General features: G+C 37.6%; 1 pseudogene; it reads left to right on the top strand.

The window, feature by feature from the left end:
• Positions 1–19,159: 19,159 nt before the first annotated feature.
• On the top strand, positions 19,160–19,697 carry LOC149161418 (germin-like protein 8-14; annotated as a pseudogene).
• The last annotated feature ends 296 nt before the right edge of the window (positions 19,698–19,993 follow it).

Here is a 19,993-nt window from a genome sequence, read left to right as displayed (position 1 = left end):
GCCTCCACCACCCAAACCTTGGACCAAGGTCAAGCGGTCAAGGGGCAGAATGGAACAAAATCATCTTAACCCGACAAACTTTGCGCGGATCCGAGGAGGTGAATAGTGACTATAAAATAAAGATTTCGGGTCCGCGAGGGAGTACCCAGACCCACTGACCAGCTCGACAAATCAGAGCCCTTGATCTACATCTGCAAGATCCAACGACCGAGGGAAATATCGAGCGGAGAAGAAGCCGGAGGAATACCCACCCGATGAAGGCGGTATTCTCTCTCCTCCGGAAGCCACGTGTTGATCGCTGAGTGGCATTGGAGACATTTCTAATATACCACTTCAGGTTTTGAGGACGCCCGATAACCCATAAACCACTTGATGCCTTATAACCCAAAAACCACTTGACGTCTGATAACCGCTTGACGTCAGATAACCGCTTGACGCCTGATAACCAGTTAACGCCTGAGAACCACTTGACGCCTGATAACCAGTTAACGCCTGAGAACCACTTGACGCCTGATAACCACTTGATGCCTGATAACTCTGCACTGCTGCCATCCATTCAACTGAGCCACCCAATTGAACCTATGTCTCGCAGTTTAGAGCAGATCATCACCATTTTTCTGACTGCCTGCTCGACTGCAAAACCCACGAGTAGGCAACCTAAGGTATCCCACTACGAGGCCCGACTGTGCCAAAGCTCCGGTTGAGATACAATCAAACCCTTATCGTCCATTGATTATAGGTCAACTGGCAGATTCCCCTGCATGTGCTGATAATTCTCCTTGTCTGTGAGTGCCAGAGTGTGGCAGCTCTCACACAGCTGTCCTGTTGGTACCAACTCCCATAAGCAACACTTGTTGTCTTTTGTGCATCTCACCCCTTCATTAGCGAGTGAGTCAGCTACTTTATTGGTATCTCTATGCACATGCACAAAACTAAGAGTTCTAAGAATTCTTAGGTGTGATTGAATGCGGTAATAGACCTGCAAAAGTCTCCAGTGTCTCGAGACTTTGTCAGGTACAGGTACCATGCCTAGCCGCTTGACCGACTTAATTATTAATTCCGAGTCAGCCTCAATGATTGTATTATGTACACTGAACTCCATCAGAATCTCTAAGAATTATTCAATGGCCATGAGTTCAACCATATTGTTAATGGCCCTCCCCATATGATTGTGAAAGATGACTTTTAAGTTGCTCTCTTCATCTCTTATAACTCCTCCATAGCCAGCGTCCCCAAGGTTACCTTTTGAGGCTCCATCTATATTGAATTTTAAAAAGCCTTTGGAAGGGGGTTGCCAAAAAGCCTTTCCTATTGATATTCTATTTGTTGTCTTGATTGTTCCCTGAGGGACGAGACACTGGAGTCCCAATAGTTCTAGGATGTGAGTGTCCCAATGACCCAGGGGTTTCTCAGGAGGTTGCTTCTGATGGACATTGACAGTTTCTTTGAGCTGTTTTAGGATTTGAGCTATGATACCTTGAGTTGAGCCAGTTTTATCTTTGAAGATCTTGTTGTTATGTTCTTTCCAAACATCCCAGATCAAGAATCCTGGAATCAGAGCCCAGGCTGTGTTTACTGTCTCATTGTCCGAGAAGTCCTTCCTCCAATTCTTTAAAGTGTCGGTGATGTCACTTTCATTCTTGTCTGTCTGCTTGAATATACCGGCTACTCACTTCCATAAGGTGGAGGTGAAAGAGCAGAGGTTGAGAAGGTGATCTATAGTTTCTTCCTACTGTCCACATAATTGGCATCTTGATGGCCCAACAAAACCTCTCTTTCTGAGATTTTCCCAAGTTAGAATCTTTCTGTGCTGGACCAGCCACCTGAACAGTTTGATCTTCATCTAATGTGGGTTGTTCCATAGGTCTTTCCATGTCTTATCAAGGCTTGGGTAGTTAAGCCCCGTGGCTATTCTTTTGGCTTCTTTGAGGTTGAAGATGCCCTCGTTGTTTTTACCCCATCTTAGTAGATCATTCGAGGTAGAGGTCAAAATTTGTCTTTTCTCCAGAATAGCTTTCAGCACTTTAGCTTGGGTCTTCAAGGGGGTTTCTTCACTGTAGTCTGGTACCTTCCAAATCCTCCATTTACCAGTATCCCTTGACTGATCCTAGTAGTCACTTACTTTTTCCAGTCCTTTGTTAATGGTATCAATTTTGATAATGTCCAGTCCTTCTCTACTGAGGTTATGTTCCTGCTGCCAGTTGTCCTCCAAAAACCATGCAAGCTTCCCATTTCTGATCTCCCAGAAACTATGTTTCTGAACTAAGGCTCTATTTTCCCACACCTTGTTCCAAATGTGGGAACCTCTGATGTGGCCTGTCATTCTGATGTGGTCCGTTTCTTGCCAATCCCTTGCATATTTTTGTTTCTAGAGTTTAGCCCAGGGGTTTCTTATTTCCTTTAGCCATCTCCACCAAATTTTTGCCCCCAAAACTTTATTTAGAGTGTCCGGATCATGGAGACCCAAATTGCCATGGGTTTTGGGTTTACAGAGCTTGTCCCATGCTACCAGAGCCCATTTCTTTTTCTCTTCCCCTTTAACCCAAAGAAAATCCCTTTGAATGTTCTTGATTTGCTGTAATACTCCTATTGGTGCCGGAAGGGTTGATAACATGAAGATTGGAATGGTTTGTAGCACTGCTTTTGTGAGAACTAACCTCCCAACTAAATTCAAGGATCTATTTGTCCATTTGCTGACTTTATCCTTCAATTTATTGATTACAGACTCCCAGATTTCCTTGCTCAGCGGTTTGTCAGTGAGGGGTATTCCCATATATTTTGAGGGAAGATGATCTCTTTGAAATCCTAGAATTCTGGAGAGATTTCTTTGAATTGAAATATCAGTATTGAAAAAGAAAACTTTAGATTTTGTGAGGCTTACCTTAGTACCCACGGCCATTGCGAACTCGTACAGGATTTGTTTGAAAGCTTTGGCTTCCTTAACTGTTGGTGTGCCCTGCAGCATAGTGTCGTCCACAAATTGTTGATGTGTCAATGTGTCCCCATTCAGAGTGAGTCTAAGTCCCTGGATTCTTCCTTCCTCCTTCGCTCAAATGATTGCTATACCCAATCCTTCCATCATGAGTATGAAGAGGAAGGGGGAGAGAGGATCTCCTTGTCTGAGGCCTCTTGATGGCTTGAAGGTTCTGGAAGGAGAGCCATTAAGAAGAATTGAACAACTAGTAGTGGTGACGAGAGCCATGACCCATCTTATCCAGTTGTGGTCGAAGCCATATGCTTTAAGAACTTCCCTTATATAAGACTAGCTTAGCTTATCATAAGCTTTCACTATGTCCAACTGTATTATCATACCTGCTTGCTTATTGGTCCTGAGGGAATGCACCACTTCATGAGCTTGAACTATGTTATTGAGAATTTGTCTACCTTCCACATAACCAGTCTGCTCTTCTGACACAAGTGTTGGAAGAAGGGGTTTGAGTCTGTTAGAAATTACTTTGGAAATGATTTTGTACACCACATTGCATAAAGCTATGGGTCTAAATCTATCTGGAGTCATGGCTTTTTCCTGTTTGGGGATTAAGGCTATGAAGGATTCATTAAGCGCTCTTAGAACTGATTTTGATTTTCTCGAGTCCTCCACCACCTCCAGGATGTCATTTTTTACTATTTCCCAGCAAGTTTTGAAGAAGTCTACATTGAAACCATCAGGGCCTGGAGCTTTCCCATTGTGCATCTCTTTGATTGCTTCATTGACCTCTTCCTCCGTTACTGGCCTATTAAGATTATAATTGTCTTCTCTGGTTACCAGTTTTGGAATGTGCTGAGTAAAACTTTTAGTAAATATAGATCTGTCTTCCATGGTCTCCTCTGCTATACTTTGGAAATGTTGGACCAGAACCGCTTCCATTTCCTTGTGGGTATTTTGCTCTGTACCCTGAGGATCTATAAGTTTTGTGATTCTATTATGAGCTCTGTGTTCCATGGTAGACTTGTGAAAGAATCTGGTATTTCTCTCCCCTTCCTTAATCCATTGCACTCTGGATTTCTGTCTCCAGAAGATTTCCTCCTATGCGCATCTGTTGTCCCATTCTTGTTGAAGTGAGTCTGCTTGCATTTTCTTTTCCTCTGAGAAGCCTTCTGTGATGAGAATTTGATTAATTTCCTGTAGTTTTCTTTCCACTTCTCCCTTGGCTTTGAATATATTTCCAAACTCATTGTTATTCCATTCTTTGAGCTTTCTCTTGATGTGTTTGAGTCCTTGATTTAGCAGGAACATTTTTGTGCCTTGGGTGGGTATTTCTTCAACCCACCACTTTCCAATGTTAGTGATGAAATCAGGGTGAGTAAGCCAGACATTTTCGAACCTAAAAGGTCTATTCCTTAGGGTTCCAATAAAGGAAGCTTCCAGTTGGATGGGCCAGTGGTCCGAACCTCCAAAAGGGAGGATGAAAGCAGTCATGATATAGCCGGTGAGAAGGATATCCTCCGATATTATGAATCTATATAATCTGAAGGCTACTTGGGAAGTTCCTCCTCTCTTTTTGTTCCATGTGAAGATGCCATTTGTTGTGTCCATATCCACCAATCTCATATTGTTAAGGAAGTTCTGGAAGGCTATTGAGTCTCTACCTAGTGATCTGGTTCCTCCTTTTTTCTCTGTGAGAGATCTGATCATATTGAAGTCCCCTCCCAGAATCAAGGGCACTCCTGGATGTCTCTCTCTCAGCTCTTCCAGAGAGGTGAGGAGCCTGAGTTTGTTGTCCAGAAGTTGAGGACCATAGACATTTGCTATCAAGTAGCTATCGTTGTCCCCCAATGGTTGGATAACCATTGAAAGGTGGTTTCTTGATGCCTCAACATCCAAGATTCCAAATTTCTGAGGATTCCATAGAGTAAGAATTCCTCCAGCTGAATTATTTGCTTTGACTTCTAGATAATCATACTTAATAAGCCATTTATTGTGCAGTTCTCTTATTTTGTCTACTGAGCATTTTGTTTCCTGTATAAACACCATATCTAGTTTTTCTTCTTTTATTCTGTTACTGAGATTTCTTTGTTTCCTTTTACTCCCTAGTCCTCTAATGTTCCAGGTTGTAAGCTTCATAATGATGGGTTTGTAAAGGAGTAACTGGTGAGATCTTTCATCTTACCTGAATTAATCATGAGTTTTCCACACTCTGTCAGTAGTTCATTCTGTCTCTTTCGTCCTCTTTTCTTGCCTGGGTTCTTGGTGGAGTGTCCTGTTATTTTCTCCTTTGATTTAACCCCTCGGTTCTCCTGGCTATCGTGGTTCCTTTTGACTCCTGCTGCCTTTGTGTGAGACCTTCGGAGGAATAGCTGTTGTACTCTATCAAACTCCTCTTGTGGTAGAGAGTCTATTCCTGTGTTGATTCCCTGCTCTAGAAACTTTTCTAGTTCCAGGTTCTCCCTCTCTAGGATCTCCTATAGGTCTTGGTCCTCCGTACCTCCGTCACTTGGGGTCATCTCAAGGTCCCTTCCAGGTTCCATGATGCTTGGTGTGTCCTCCTTTTGTCCATTGTGCTCCTATATGATTTCCATATTATCCTCTTTTTCCTTTTCTATTTGATAGTCTTCTATTTTCTTGTGCATTCCATTTTCTCCTCCTTCTTCTTCTAAGATCTCGAAACTGTTATGACTTGGTATCTTGCTTTCGCTAGATTTCTTTTGGGACTTTTTTCCCCCTCCTTTTCCTCTACCTCCCACTTTGGTGAAGCCTTCAGGGTCTTTTCCTTTGTTGGTTTTTAAGAATTCCTCCCTTTTGTTGAGTGGGCAGTCTCTAAAGAGATGCCCATGTTCATGACATTTACGACATCTGAATGGGATGTGTTCATAGTCGACTACCTGGATCCATTCCTCGTCATAAACTTCCAGGATGACTTCATCCAGGAGTGCTCCTGATAAGTCCATCTCGACACATATGCGGGCAAAGGAGGTATATTTCCCTCACAGAGTTGCCTCTGATATCTTTATGAAATGCCCTAATTTGTTACCTATAGCTTTTAAAGATTTCAGTAGCCAGTAGTCTAAAGGTAAGGAGTATAATCTAATCCATACCAGGACCGATGTGAATGTTTCTCGCTCCGGAACAAAGTTCATCACCCAGGGTCGCATGTAAAGTCCTGCAGCAACATAGAAGTAGGGTCCTCCTTCGAAAACTCTGTCTTTGTCTTCTAGGTTAGTGAAAACCACTGTGAAGAAACCCTTGGAGCCAAGATGTAGATTTATTTCTCCCTTCGGTTTCCAGTTATTTCTTATCCAAGTATACAACGCTTTTTCCGTCGGCCATATGCCCATGAACTTGCAAATGACTGCATAAGTCGCCATATGTTCTCTGTGCACCTGTAGGGCTAGATCATTTAAGACCACCTGGGGTTTAATGTTAGCCTTGGGCTTACATGGTCCCGTTGCAGACATTTTCTCAGTTCTCTGACTGGTGTCGCCAGGAATCTTTTCCCGCCTAGCTTCCTTGTGGGTCCCTTCCTTTTCTTGGGAAATGCTGCTTCCTGGCTTATGAGTGTCAGTTGTCTTTGTTTCTTCCTCCAGTGGATTCCAGAAATTGTTTAGACTCGCCTCTTTACTTCTGTTCGAAACCACGTTACTGTAGGAGGGAGTGGAGCTCCCTCCTCCAAGCCTCTCCATCGTTACCTACTCGCGCTTGTCGCCCCTATTCAAAACACTAGTTCCTCAGAGCTCAAGGGATGACCATCTTCAATCCGAAATGTAAGTATCTACACAAGAATTCATAAATGTTTATTTTTATTTCAATTGCAAATTGTAAAATATTCTAAAAATTGTTTTTTCTTTACTTATTATAATAATTCAACTTGATGGAATATTTCAAAATATGTTAGAAGTAAATATTGCTTTAATTAGAATGTAGATGTTTAAAATATTTTGTAATTTAAATTTGCTTTTAAATTTGAGTGTATATTTCAAAATATTCTATAGATATAATGACAAAATATAGATTTCCATAAATGCAGGAATATATACCAGTTAAATCAAATTAAATCTCTAAAATAATCTTAAATATGGATATATATCCAAATTTGAATCAATAAAATTAAAATCAATTTCTAAAAGCACTCTTTGATGTGAAGTCACTTGTTCAATTCCCCGCCTCGATCCAGGGATATATTGGACATGATGAAGATTAATCCCGCAAAGCTTACAAAAAAATATATTTATAAGTTCATTTTTTAAATATTTAAGAATTTACAAATTACCAATAATTCATTCAATATTCAAAATAATGCTGGTGAAAGAAGCAGATGCCCACCATCAAAAAATATATTGGAGAGAAAAGTTGTTATGTATAGTGAGTCTTTCTTATTTTAAATAGGTTGGTCATCATATTCAGTTTTGTTGTAACTTTTTTAATTGTCGAATTTATTTTACTTGATTAAATATTTTAGAAATTTTTTGAAATCTAGTGAACAAGAACCAAGTTCAATGGTTTAATATTGCAAATTTCCATAAATTCTAAAATATTTTTTACCATATTTCACACATTTATAATATTCTCTCTTGCTCCGAACATATTCAATGGTTGGAGATGCAGACACATGAAGGTACTACTGATTATTACCCACTAAAAAATTATACAACTCGTTACTCCTTAATAGGCAATTAATTTTTCCATTATATATTTCAATTTACAATGTTTAGTGGCATGACTAAATTGCACTGCAACACTTGTTTATATCTTGTGGTTTCGAATGTTATAAATTTGGGTAAGTTCTTTATTCATAACTATTGAAAATGTTCTTTATTCATAATTATTGAAAATGTTTACTAAATACATAAATGGATTAGTATCTTGAAGAATCTATGAAATTCAATGGTATAAGTTTTGGAATGATCTTGAATTTTAGTTGCTAAAAATATATTTTTCAATTAATAAATAGATTTAATATTATAAAAAATCTAAGACATTCAAAGTTGTAAATCATTGCGAAATTTCATGTAAAATTGATATATATATATATATATATATATATATATATATATAAACAATTAAAGATTCATAAATCATTGCACATTTTGACTTGAGTAAGACTGAAATCATCTTGGAATCATATTTAGCTTGGATCACACTAGAGTCACCTCAGAATCACACCTAGCCTGGACCACACTAACAATAGAAGATTTAAACTAGTAAAAATTTTTCCGCAAAATACTTTAACTAAACACCATTTCACCATCTATTCTACCCTACATAATTTAATTTTTTTATTTTAATATTAACTAAGTAAATAAAATTAAAATAAATTCTAGTTCACTCCTATGCCCTTTCTTCGTTTTTTTATTTTATTTTTTATATCTGGACTGAAAGACCTAAGATTTGAAATACTAAAATGCTAACCAATCAAATCATCGGTTTTAATTTTCGGACGTTATCAATATATTAAATATTAGTTGGTTGGTTCTGGAAGAATTTTAGACGAATGCCATTTAGAATAAGTTGGAGTTATTAAGAAATACATGTAGTTTGTGGAAATATTCAAAATAATTGTTTATATTATTTAATTTATATTGCTGAAGATTTAATAATTTTCAAAATTTCAAAGTTTAATATAAATCTTCATTTATAATAATAAAATCACAATTTTTATTTTACTGAAAATCTGACCCAATTTTAATCAAAAGGGAAGATGGCCTACATTAGAGATCCATACGATAACCCGGTATCCCATGTTGCGTTGATTATGTGGAAAATGTGATCTACAGTCAAAGCGGAGACAGGGTGGGCCCGACCAGGTAATTGGAGTCCATTTTTCCCCTAGTAAAACCAAATATTGAAAAGCAGTTCATTCAATTGAATACATGAGTCTTGGTAAGGAAGTTTATGGGTTTAATTTTTCGGATATTTTAGGGTTCAGTTTTTGTGGTTGAGTTGGAAAGAAGTGATTTTTTGGGTAGTGATTTTTTTGGGTAGATTTGGCTGGCACAATTATTTCATGAATGTAGGGTCACAGATTTTCGAGAATGGTAAACCATATTGAAAAAATAAAATAAAATCAGTGAGATGACTATGTTTTATCATTAGAAATGCATTTTGAATCTATAAATGGATTTCGGGTTCAGTTTCTGTTATTGAGCTGGTAAGAAGTGATTTTTTGGGTAGTGATCTTTTTGGGTGGATTTGGCTGGCACAATTATTTCGTGAATGTATGGTCACAGATGATCTTAAACCATATTGAAAAAAATAAAATTAAATCACTGAGATGACTATGTTTTATCATTAGAAATGCATTGTGAATCTATAAATGGCTTTAGAATTCCTCAAAAGCTGCAGTGAATTTGTACACATTTAATAGCTAAAATCTCTCATTTTAACAATTTTTTTGTCAAACTAACTAAAACTCATATAAAAAAAAATGCTAGAAAAATATCAAAATGTACATGCTTTAGACTAACCTCCAATAAAAATTAATTAATATATCCCAAAGCTAAATTTTATAATTAAATAACATTTTTATGCCGTAAGGCAATCCCTCTGAAATGAACTCCCCTCCATGCCACCGTGTCTCGATGTGGGCCGTTAAATGGATTGTTAGACGATTAAATAATCTCTAGCCATTAGATCATCAATGAAGAACGTTCTGATCAGTTGAGAAAATTGCGCTCGGAGGGTACCAGGCTAGCAGGTGATCATCGGTGAAGATAGACAGTTGAGAAAATTGGGTTTGTAGTTGAGAATACTGCACTAGGCAGTTGAGAATATTGGGTTGGCAGTTGAGCATATTGCGCTTGGAAGGATCCTGAAGACTGCATTCATGACGCTTTTCGGCGTTAAGGCGGTTGTGTCTCCCCAACTTTGAGACGGTGTACCATTAATCCCTGATTTTGAGCACATGATAAGCCCATCTATTATGAGTAGCACCATCTAACACTCTGCAACAGAGTCGCTCGCTCAAGAAACGCTGCACACGATAAACACTCTCCAACAGAGTCGCTCACCCAAGAAACACTGCACACAATAAGCCCGTCTGTTATGAGTAGCACAACAGAGTCGCTCGTCGCTCGCTCAAGAAACACTGCAATAGAGTCGCAGGGAAATTTTATGGGTATATCGAAGTCGGTGGCGGTATTCAAACCATTTTTGGTTTGGATTCTCAGATTTTTGGAGCTTAATCCCCAGTTCGCAGATTTTTGTATCTGCTTCCTGTTTTCTGATTCTAGTTCTCACATTTTCGTATCTCTGTCTTCTTGTCTGATTTGGGTCAGCAGCGGTTTTTGGTGTGGGAAGAAAACTTCTGAAGATGAAGATCAAGGCGTATATTCCTGATTTCAAGCTTGCATTTGAGCGTTTCTGTATACATGTTGGAGGGAGGGCAGTGTTGGATGAGTTGGAGAAGAATATACCCTATCGGAATGTTCTGCTTTCTATCTATTTCAATATCAAGGACCAGGCCCTTAATCGGATCTATTAGGGGCATTTCTAGTGAAATTGTGGAAAAGGGTTTCATCCAGATTCCAACTCCAGACGTCCAAGATGATGCACATAATGTTTTACTGCAGGAGCTGTTGTTCGACAGCTGGAAGACTCAATCATGGCTTGGTTACTCGCTTACCCTTCTTGTTGTATTGCTTTTTTCTGTATTTCATGAGTATATTGTCAATCTGCGGTCTCGTTTCAAGGGGATTTTCTGAGTGGTAAAGCTGCCTCGGACCTCAATGCTCCTTTGATTGGAAGAAACCCTAGAGCACTTGGATTTAGGGTCATGGAATCCATCGTTTTTGGTATGAATGCAGGGCTGGGATATTTGCTCATGTTGGCAGTGATGTATTTCAATCAGATTTTTTTTATAGCTGTGATCCTGGGGTTTGTTGTTGGGTATTTCTTCTTGCCATGGGGAAGGCGAAGAAGAAAAAATTAAAAGTCCATGTAGGTGCTCGTGAACTTCATGATCATTGTATATCGTTGTTTTCTTTTGATGCTTTCGGTTGCGGGAGACATGATCCTGCTGTTCGAGGGCTGGAAGACTCAATCATGGCTTGGTTACTCGCTTACCCTTGTTGCTCCTTGTTGTTGTTTGTTTTTTTTTTGTTTTTTGCTTTTGTATTTCATGAGTATATTGTCAATCTACGGTCTTGTTTCAAGGGGATTTCGAGTGGTAAAGTTGCCTCGGACCTTAATGCTTCTCTGATTGGAAGAAACCCTAGAGCACTTGGATTTAGGGTCATGGAATCGACCGTTTTTGGTCTGAATGCAGGGTTGGGATATTTGCTCATGTTGGCAGCGATGTCTTTCAATGGGGAGGTTTTTATAGCTGTCATTCTGGGATTTGTTGTTGGGTATTTCTTCTTCAGAAGCCATGGGGAAGTCGAAGAAGAAAACACTGAAAGTCCATTTGAGTGCTCGTGAACTTCATGATCATTGTATATTGTTGTTTTCTTTTGATGCTTTTGGTTGTGGGAGACAGGTTGAGAAAACTGACCAGAACAATGTTCCCAGAAAAAATTAAAAATAAGAATGCTTACTACACTGTTTTTCAAACATTTACCAATAATATTCCCTGTTGAATTTTGTCTTGCAAGCATCCCCTTAGGTTTTATTATTTTTTTTACTAGAATTCAGGATGCTTTATGCACTTTTCACTGAGATATTATCGGACAGTCTGCTACTAACCCCATTGACCACATCTCATTAAAATATATGAATCCTTGGACTGTTTGTACATTGGTTGGCTTCATGTTCTGAACTGTTCAGAGGAGAATATTAGCATACTTTTCTGGAATATTAACCTATTAACTTTGTGATTATGATCTTTTTATTTATCCATGTTCACTTTAATTAAGCCAATGTTGATATGAAAAGAATTTGTGGGCCTTCATTGGAGACAAATTACCTATATTGTTTTCTTATACTTGCTTAAGCTTAAACACTAGCACTGCTCTGTGCATTATCTTATATGATTTTGTTTGATGATGCAGTAGGTTCAAGAGTATTTTGTGAATTATATGATGAATGATAGCATGGGAATAATAGCCAATTCTCATACTTCATTTTCTGACCAAGAGTCGAGTATGGCTCAGAGTGCAATTTGTCTACAGTTAGCCGAGCTATTTTCAAAAGCAGTTGATTTTCTGAAAAATGGTATTCTAGCGTGGGTTCCTGCCAATTTACATCAAAAAGAATTTCTTGATTTCATGGAGAAAGAGGATAAACGAACATATGAATCAAAACGTGTACAAGCATCACAGACTCTTTGTATAAGCTCATTCACAGAGGAAGTTGTTTGAAAGGAATATGATAATATTTTGGAGGTGAAGGGATTTGAAATCTACCTCAGTGAAGCTCTAGTGCACAAAAAATGGTATGGCTGTAAGTTGGCATCTTTGATGGATTATAGTGGGTTGCGGAGATTATTAATGGAAACATTGTAACTTTGTCAATATTCCATGGTAATAGGAAGCATAGAGATCTAAAGGAAACAATCATGTATGCAGTAATGTCTCTCAGAACACTGCAGGGGGTGGTTTGAAAATGGCTATGATGATTACCAGAACACTGCAACCAGCTTTGCTGACAAGCAAAGTGCAAGGGCATCAACTGGGGCCATGCAAATTTGAAAGGATCTGGTACTACCGATCCCCATTTTATAAGTTTTGCGTGGGTGATATATGACAAACTACTTAGCATCAAATGCAAGGGGCTTACTCATCTTATTAACACGAAATAAGAGGATACAATTAATAAATTGTGTCATTTAATCATGTGGACAGGTTGATTATATTGTTTCAAGAACCCTCAAAGGGATGGAGCCCTTGGAAGTCGTCTCTATTCAGCTCGAGAATCATAAAACCGTGCCTATAAAATGCATTGTTTCACCGTCAGATGTGAAGTGGGTGGTCTCCAGGACAGCTAATATGGTTACTTATGTTTATGTTTCAGGGTTTAAATTATGTTTCACTATATTATTGACAGAGATGGTGAATTATTTTTATTTTTCTAGGTGACGGGCAAATTATACATGGTTGGTTACATTGGCAAAAGGCGCCATGCTCTGCCATGATTCCTCTACCTAGAGTATAAATTTAATTAATCTTTGAATATAATCAACAGTGATTTGTATATTTCCGAGTAGAGTTTGATAGGATATGAGTGTAAATGGTAAATCCATTTTTGTCAAATAGCTTAAGGTGAAAAGAGGCATATTTGCAAACGTGTAAGGTGAAAAGAGGACAATGACAATTCAATTGGATACTTATATCACAACGCAATGATACAAAATCCAAATATATTTTCCAACTGTATGCCTCTTAACTAGGGTTAATGCTCAAGGTAGTATGGCCTAGAAATTGAGAGTGATTTTGATGATTTGAATATCATACCCAAGGTTAGTAAAGGGTATTCTCAAACCTACTAAACACCTCCACTATTCAAAATAATTCGACTTACATAACTTATTGCAACACTGTAGTTATTCATGCATTGATGTTGAATTGAAGCTGAATTGGGCCTTCTATTCCTCACTTAGCAGGGCACTACTTGGACCGTTCAAAAGTGATTTCTTGAAGTATGTCTATTAGCAGTTTAACCATATTACTGAACTTACACAAAGAAACCTTACTGCTTAGCCTTAATATTTTTCAACTACATAAAAAATAAAATCCCGAATTTCCATAGTTTGATAACAATAATTTACATATCTTTGTCAAACTGTATGTAGGTTTGATAACAATAATTTACATGTCTTTGTCAAACTGTATGTAGCTTTCACACTAATGATCAAAAGACCTTTTGTTCCACCCCACAGACTAGGTAGTGATAGCTGGGGATGAAATTTGATCCCGGTGGGAGCCTAAGAGAGCCTGTAAAGAGCAAGGAAAATCAGAAATCTATGTTCCTAGAATACCTTACTTGATATAATACCGAAACATGATTGCAGGATTTCTTCATAGTGAGAATGATCAGCATGCTACACTATCCTTTGGTACAAATTTGGTAAAATTTCCTCAAGTATATGTAAGCATGATGTCATTGGGCATATTACAAATTGCAATTTTGGTATTGATGCATGATCTGCAGAGGTACGACTACTCTGAAACTGAAAACCCACTTCCCTGACCAAGGAGTAGCTCAACCAAGACACAACCCATGGAACAGATATCAATAGTAGAAGTATACTCAGTGGCTCCAAATATAAGCTCAGGAGCTCTATAATAATTGGAGAAAATGTATGATATATTTGGTTCACCTTTTACCTTATAAGAAGAGCATCAGCATAAACATATATACATACATACAGAGAAATGAAGTTATACATTAAATGGACTCATGAATCAAACCTTAAATCCCAAGTCCTTTGAACAAAATCTAGTATTCTAAACATTACACATTTCATAAAACATTAAACGCTGCTATCAAATAATTTATACCAATTTAGGAATCTACTAGTTACACTTCACAAACAACTCACCAGAGCTTTTGGCACTTCCAAAATCACATAACTTTAGCTGATGATTGTGAGGATTGACCTGTTCAAAATATCATTTCAGAAATATTTGACAATCTCATTGGGGTACAAAAACCTTAATACTCATGAACAATAGAGTACATTAATTATATAGAAAACAGACCCTCTTTCCAACCACAAATTTGAGAAGAATCCAGAAAGAATTTCAGGCACAGTGAAAATTCTCTGTGTTGGAATGATTTCATTGGTTTGTTTTGCCCAATTTTAAATTAAACCAGATCATCCAAAACAGTCAGAGCTCCAGATCAATCAACACTCTGACTGAAGTGTACATCAGACTTCAGCAAGGGAGGGAAGTCTGCTACAGGTTTAGGCAGCTGCTATAAACAACCATTTATCACTAAAGTCTAATTATCCCAAACCAACTTTAAATGAATCACCAGCTCTAGGTTGATCCAACCCTTCCATACACCTTTGATATCCCATTTTTATATATCCTTTAATTTGAGAAAAACCATTTTTTTTCATCCACTGAAAGAGGATTTTGAATTCTTCACTTCCACTAAACAAGATATTTGGAAATATTTGTTATCTCAAAATATATAAGCGAGACCTATTTCCCCATTTCCAACTACGGTGATCAATAATAAGAGGGGTTTCTTCCTTTCACATCTTTCAAATAGTAAAATGTGGGCCTACCCAATAAGTTGATTCTACCCTGAGAAGAGAGTTCTTGTTGAATATTCCGGCAGAAAGCCAAATTTCCACCACACGCTGAAATCTGAAATAAGTATCCAAACAATTGTAGCTCTAGGAGAAATATTCATAAATAGAGGGTCTTAGACTGTCAATCCCCCATTAACCATTGGGAGACAAATTACATTCTAGTTTACTAAATGGAATTTTCTTTCACTATTCCTCCCTCCTTGCCATAGAAACTTGTGAATTAACAAGCTCATCTGATTGAGCACAACTTTTGGGTCTAGAAGGTCAAAGTATAGGTAGACAAGAAGCGACGATAGAACATATTTAACTATCACAACACATCCTAATGAAGAGAACCATTGAGCACCCTAGGCTTGAAATTTCTTTGAAAATTTATTTAAGGTATTGATTCAACTCTCCATATTGGAGGCACCGATTAAAATGGGGATTCCTAGATATTTAAATAATTTCCATTCCATTCTAAAGGGAATCCCAGAACCATCACAATTTCATTAATATTTTGAAGTGGACAGTTCCATCCTATGATTAGGATCTTTGTTTTATCAATGAAGCCCCCCAAGAGGTCTAGATATTGATCCAACACTGGTTTGAATCGCCGAGCAATAATTTTGGAGGCTCCCCCTAACAACAATGTATCCTCAGCAAACTGAGAATGATACACATATTTATTGTTGTTTTCTATACTTAGTCCTCCTATTCTCCCTTCCCTTCCCTTCTTCCCATCTTTAGGTTCCTTACTAAGTTTTCTGCCACTAATATATTAAGGTTTCTACTACTAGGAGCTTGTATTGGAACCCTGCCTCAAACCCCTAGAGATGGAGAAAAGATTATAGGGGAGTCCATTTACTAAAGGAGTTATCCACAGGCTTCCAATACAATCTCTAGTCCAATTTATGAACTCATTATAGAAACCTAACTTTTCCATCACCGAGAATAAAAAGGAGTGATGGATTCTATTGAAGGTGTTTTCCATGTCAAGTTTGATAAGCATACCCAGCTAACCCCATTTCTTTCTTGAATGAGTCGCCTCATGAACAAGAATGATGTTGTCTATGATTTATCGATGCTTCACGAAACCAACTTGGTTTTTTGATATGATTGTACGGAAAATCTTTTTGAGCATAATAGCTAAATTTTTTGTTAGAAACTTCTAGGCCAAATTACACATTGAGATTGTCCAAAATCGAGCGAATGAGGACAACTATGTCTCCTTCAGAATTAGAGCTAAAAAGGATGAGTTGGTATTGCCCCCAAACCTTCATTTAAATATGGAGGAGTTAAGCATTCACATTAAAAATTATAAAGAAGTCATCCGATCCCAGATCTTTAACCATGTTTAGGGACTAGATGGTTTCAATTGCGTCATCTTCCTTAATCAACTTAACAAGATGAGAATTTTCCTAATACAAAACAATGGAGGTGAGACATGAGATGAATTATTTATACATTTCTGAGCCATTTTCTTTGTCCCTAGAATATGGATTCTTGAAGAAGCAAAAGTCCTCTCTTAATTTCCTAGAAAAAACATATTTTAAGCTGACCTCCAGAAGAAATTTCCTTTACTGATTCCTAGTTTCTCTTTATTTAGTATGCTTGTGAAAAAAGGATGTATTTATATCACATGCCTTTAACCATAGGCTTCGAGACACTAGATGCCAGTATTCCTCCTCCTTTCCTGTTGATTTTAAATATTTGGTTACTAGGTTTTATTTCTTCTTCTAAGTTCTTGTGACTGGTTGGTCTGGACTCCATCAAGCCTTGATGATCTTCGATCTTTTGAATTAGTTCTTTTATCTCTTGCTGCAGGGGCGTGTAATTGATTTTGTCTTGGGTTCTAAGAGCATAATTCACATCCTTCATATTTTATTCCCTAACAAAGGTAAGAGACCTGCGTACTGGCATAGCCCAAGCATGAGTTATCAGGTCAGCCTCCCTTTCCTTCTGGAGCCCCCCTAGATTAAACCAAAAGGGAATCAGATCTAAATCCTATGGAGAGTCCAAATCCAACCTGATGGGTTTGTGATCAGAATCCCTTTCTACCAGAATACTAGAAAGACATTATATGCCATTTACCAACTGATTACTATGGATGAGAAAGCAGTCTAACTTTGCTGCAATGTGGGAAATGTCACTTCTCCAATTTTTCCAAGTATACTTAATCTTTTTTGAAAACCATTGAGAAGCTCCCACTCACTGATGATATATTCCATTCTTTCATAGTGAGGATCCCTTACAATGCTTCCACCATGTTTTTCTAAGAAAGATACAAGAGAGGCTAAATCAAAGCAAACTATCAAACTTGGAAACCAACCTCAGATCACAAAATTTCTTCGAAACGTGAGCAACAAAGAAAATGCGAGATGTAATGCTGGAGGAGGTAAGTATGCTCTCTGAAAGTCTAAATGAAAATTGCATCGTTGAATATTAGGGGACTTGGAGACCTCATCAAACCAAAATTAGTAAAAGAAGTAAAATAATTAGTGAATTTGAGGAAACTGCAGGTCTTATTTCTCCAAGAAATAAAACTAGCTAAAGAAGAGACCATGGCCTTGTCACAAACAATTTGGAAAAATAGTTTGGGACCTTGGGTGTAGCACGAAGATCTCAAGGAGATTTTGGTGACATTTGCAGCCTTTGGTAAAATACCAATTTACACTAATATATAATGTCAAATTATGTTTCTGGGTGGCTATCAAAGTAGAAGGAGTCAAAAGAATCATTGTCCCTTATAAATGTCTATATGTCCCAGTATTGTAGAGTGAAAGAGGAGATTTTTGGTACTCTTTAACACTCATAAAGGAGGGTCACTAGCACATAGATAATGTTATAGGGAGTGCTTTTAACACAATGATTTTCAATTTTGAAAAACATGGTGGAAGCATTGTAAGGGATCTTCACTATGAAAGAATGGAAGACGTCATCAGTGATTGTGAGTTTCTTAATGGTTTTCAAAAAATGGTAAGTATACTTGGAAAAATTGGAGAAGTGACATTTCCCACATTGTAGCAAAGTTAGACTGCTTTCTCATCCATAGTAGTTGGTTGGTAAAGCAGTAGATTAGTAAGTTAGACATATTTTCATTCAGGATCATTATGATTATGTTTCATGATGACTCAAGATGGAAAATTAGTTTTGTTTCTATGAATTATCGTTTTCCATTATCTAACAGATACAGAGCATTGCAGTGTGCATTTAATATTAAGATCCTCGTGAATCATGTCACCAATTTGCAGTGTGCATTTAATATTTTGGATGTTATTCCAAAAATAAATGAACATTGCCTAGTTGTTTAAATGACTAATCACAATTCTTCAATTCCATTTTGTTTACTAGTTTTTATCTTCAATGATTGTTTATATATCATGATTCTTCTTGAATTTATGCCTTATGGCATTTCCTTTGCAACATTTGGTGTAATTGCTAGTTACATTGTAAGGCATTTCCCTTTGGGAACCACTCTCCAAAATGCCACTGTTTACACATCTACACCCTTAAATAGAATGTTTGACGATTAAATAATTTTACACCGTCAGATAAATAGTTAATAATTAAAATGAGTAGCTTCTTCTTGCTGAACTGTTTCTTCTCGCCGAAAGGTTTCTTCTTGCTTAACTATTTCTTGATGGGTTAAAACAAAGACTTATTCCCGTCTTGTTTTTTCAGAAAAAGGTTTCTCTTGCAAGATTGGTTTATTTGTTCATCTGTATTTCCGGAGTCTTCTTCTTGTTGTGATTTTTCCATTCCAGGTTTGGCCATTGTTTTGGAAAAAATACCATTATTTTTAAGGTTAATAGTTGATCTGGATGTCCATTGGTATGCAGGTGAATAGAAGTCTTCGTTTCTGTGGGGTGGTCGAAATGGTTGGATCTGTAGATTTCAGAGCGAAAACAATGTTTTGGGGAGTGGAAGGACAAATTTCTTGTAAAATGGAAATCAATTTTATGTAGTCAAGATACTCATGAGGTTATTATCTGACCATATAAACTTTTTTGGGTTCTGCAATTATAGCATTGGATTAATCAATCATGGAAACTTCCAATATTGCCTCCCTGCTAGCCATTGTACTAGTCCAGTGTAATTTTTCTTTTCATCCTTCACGTGCGCAAGATTTTTGAGTGGTAGACTTGTCGCTCACTCCCAGCTTATCCTTGTAAGGCGGCTTCATCCTTAAATACAAATTGGAAGATATCGGGAATGTGAACAACAACATCGATGTTGTTGTAACTCCGGCCCTCTCAGTGTTGTTGTAACTTCGACCTTCTCAACAAAGTTTTCTGCAGTGAATGGCCTTGGCGTGTCGATAGCTAGACTCGACCTCACGCCCAAAGGCGTCATTCCATTGCATAACCATCCAGAAGGTTCTAAGATTCTGCTGGTGGTTGAAGGAGTAATCTGTGCTGGATTCATATCTTCAAGCAATATTGTGTACAACAAAACGCTCCACAAAGGAGACATCATGGCTCTCCCTTTGCCAACAGTCTTCCTCATGTCATCGAGAAGAATACATTCCTTTCCTATGTTGAGGTGAAGCGCCTCAAGGCTTTCTTAGGAGGTAGCGGCTAGGATATATGTATATATGTATGTTTCAAGTATTGATCCTTCAAGCTTCAACTTGTACTGCCTCATTCTAATGAAATTTCATCCATTAACGATATGTTGGTTTAGTAAGGTTGCTGCATATCCGTTGCTTTGCACATTATCATAATTTTTAGCTATGTTTCTGAATAAAAAATAAATAAATAAAAGTTTTGTTGAAACTGAAATCTGTATCGGAAGTTGGATGTGATTTTCATTCAGTAAATTCTCTCTAAACTTTCAGAAGTGATTGGTGAAGTTTTCTTGGGAACTAATTCTGAATA

The sequence above is a fragment of the Pinus tabuliformis genome, chromosome 5_2 (assembly GCF_031772625.1).
Source record: "Pinus tabuliformis cultivar Carrire ecotype Pingquan chromosome 5_2, CPIR1, whole genome shotgun sequence".
NCBI classification, from domain to species: domain Eukaryota; kingdom Viridiplantae; phylum Streptophyta; class Pinopsida; order Pinales; family Pinaceae; genus Pinus; species Pinus tabuliformis.
This window is presented reverse-complemented; position numbering and strand designations above follow the sequence as displayed.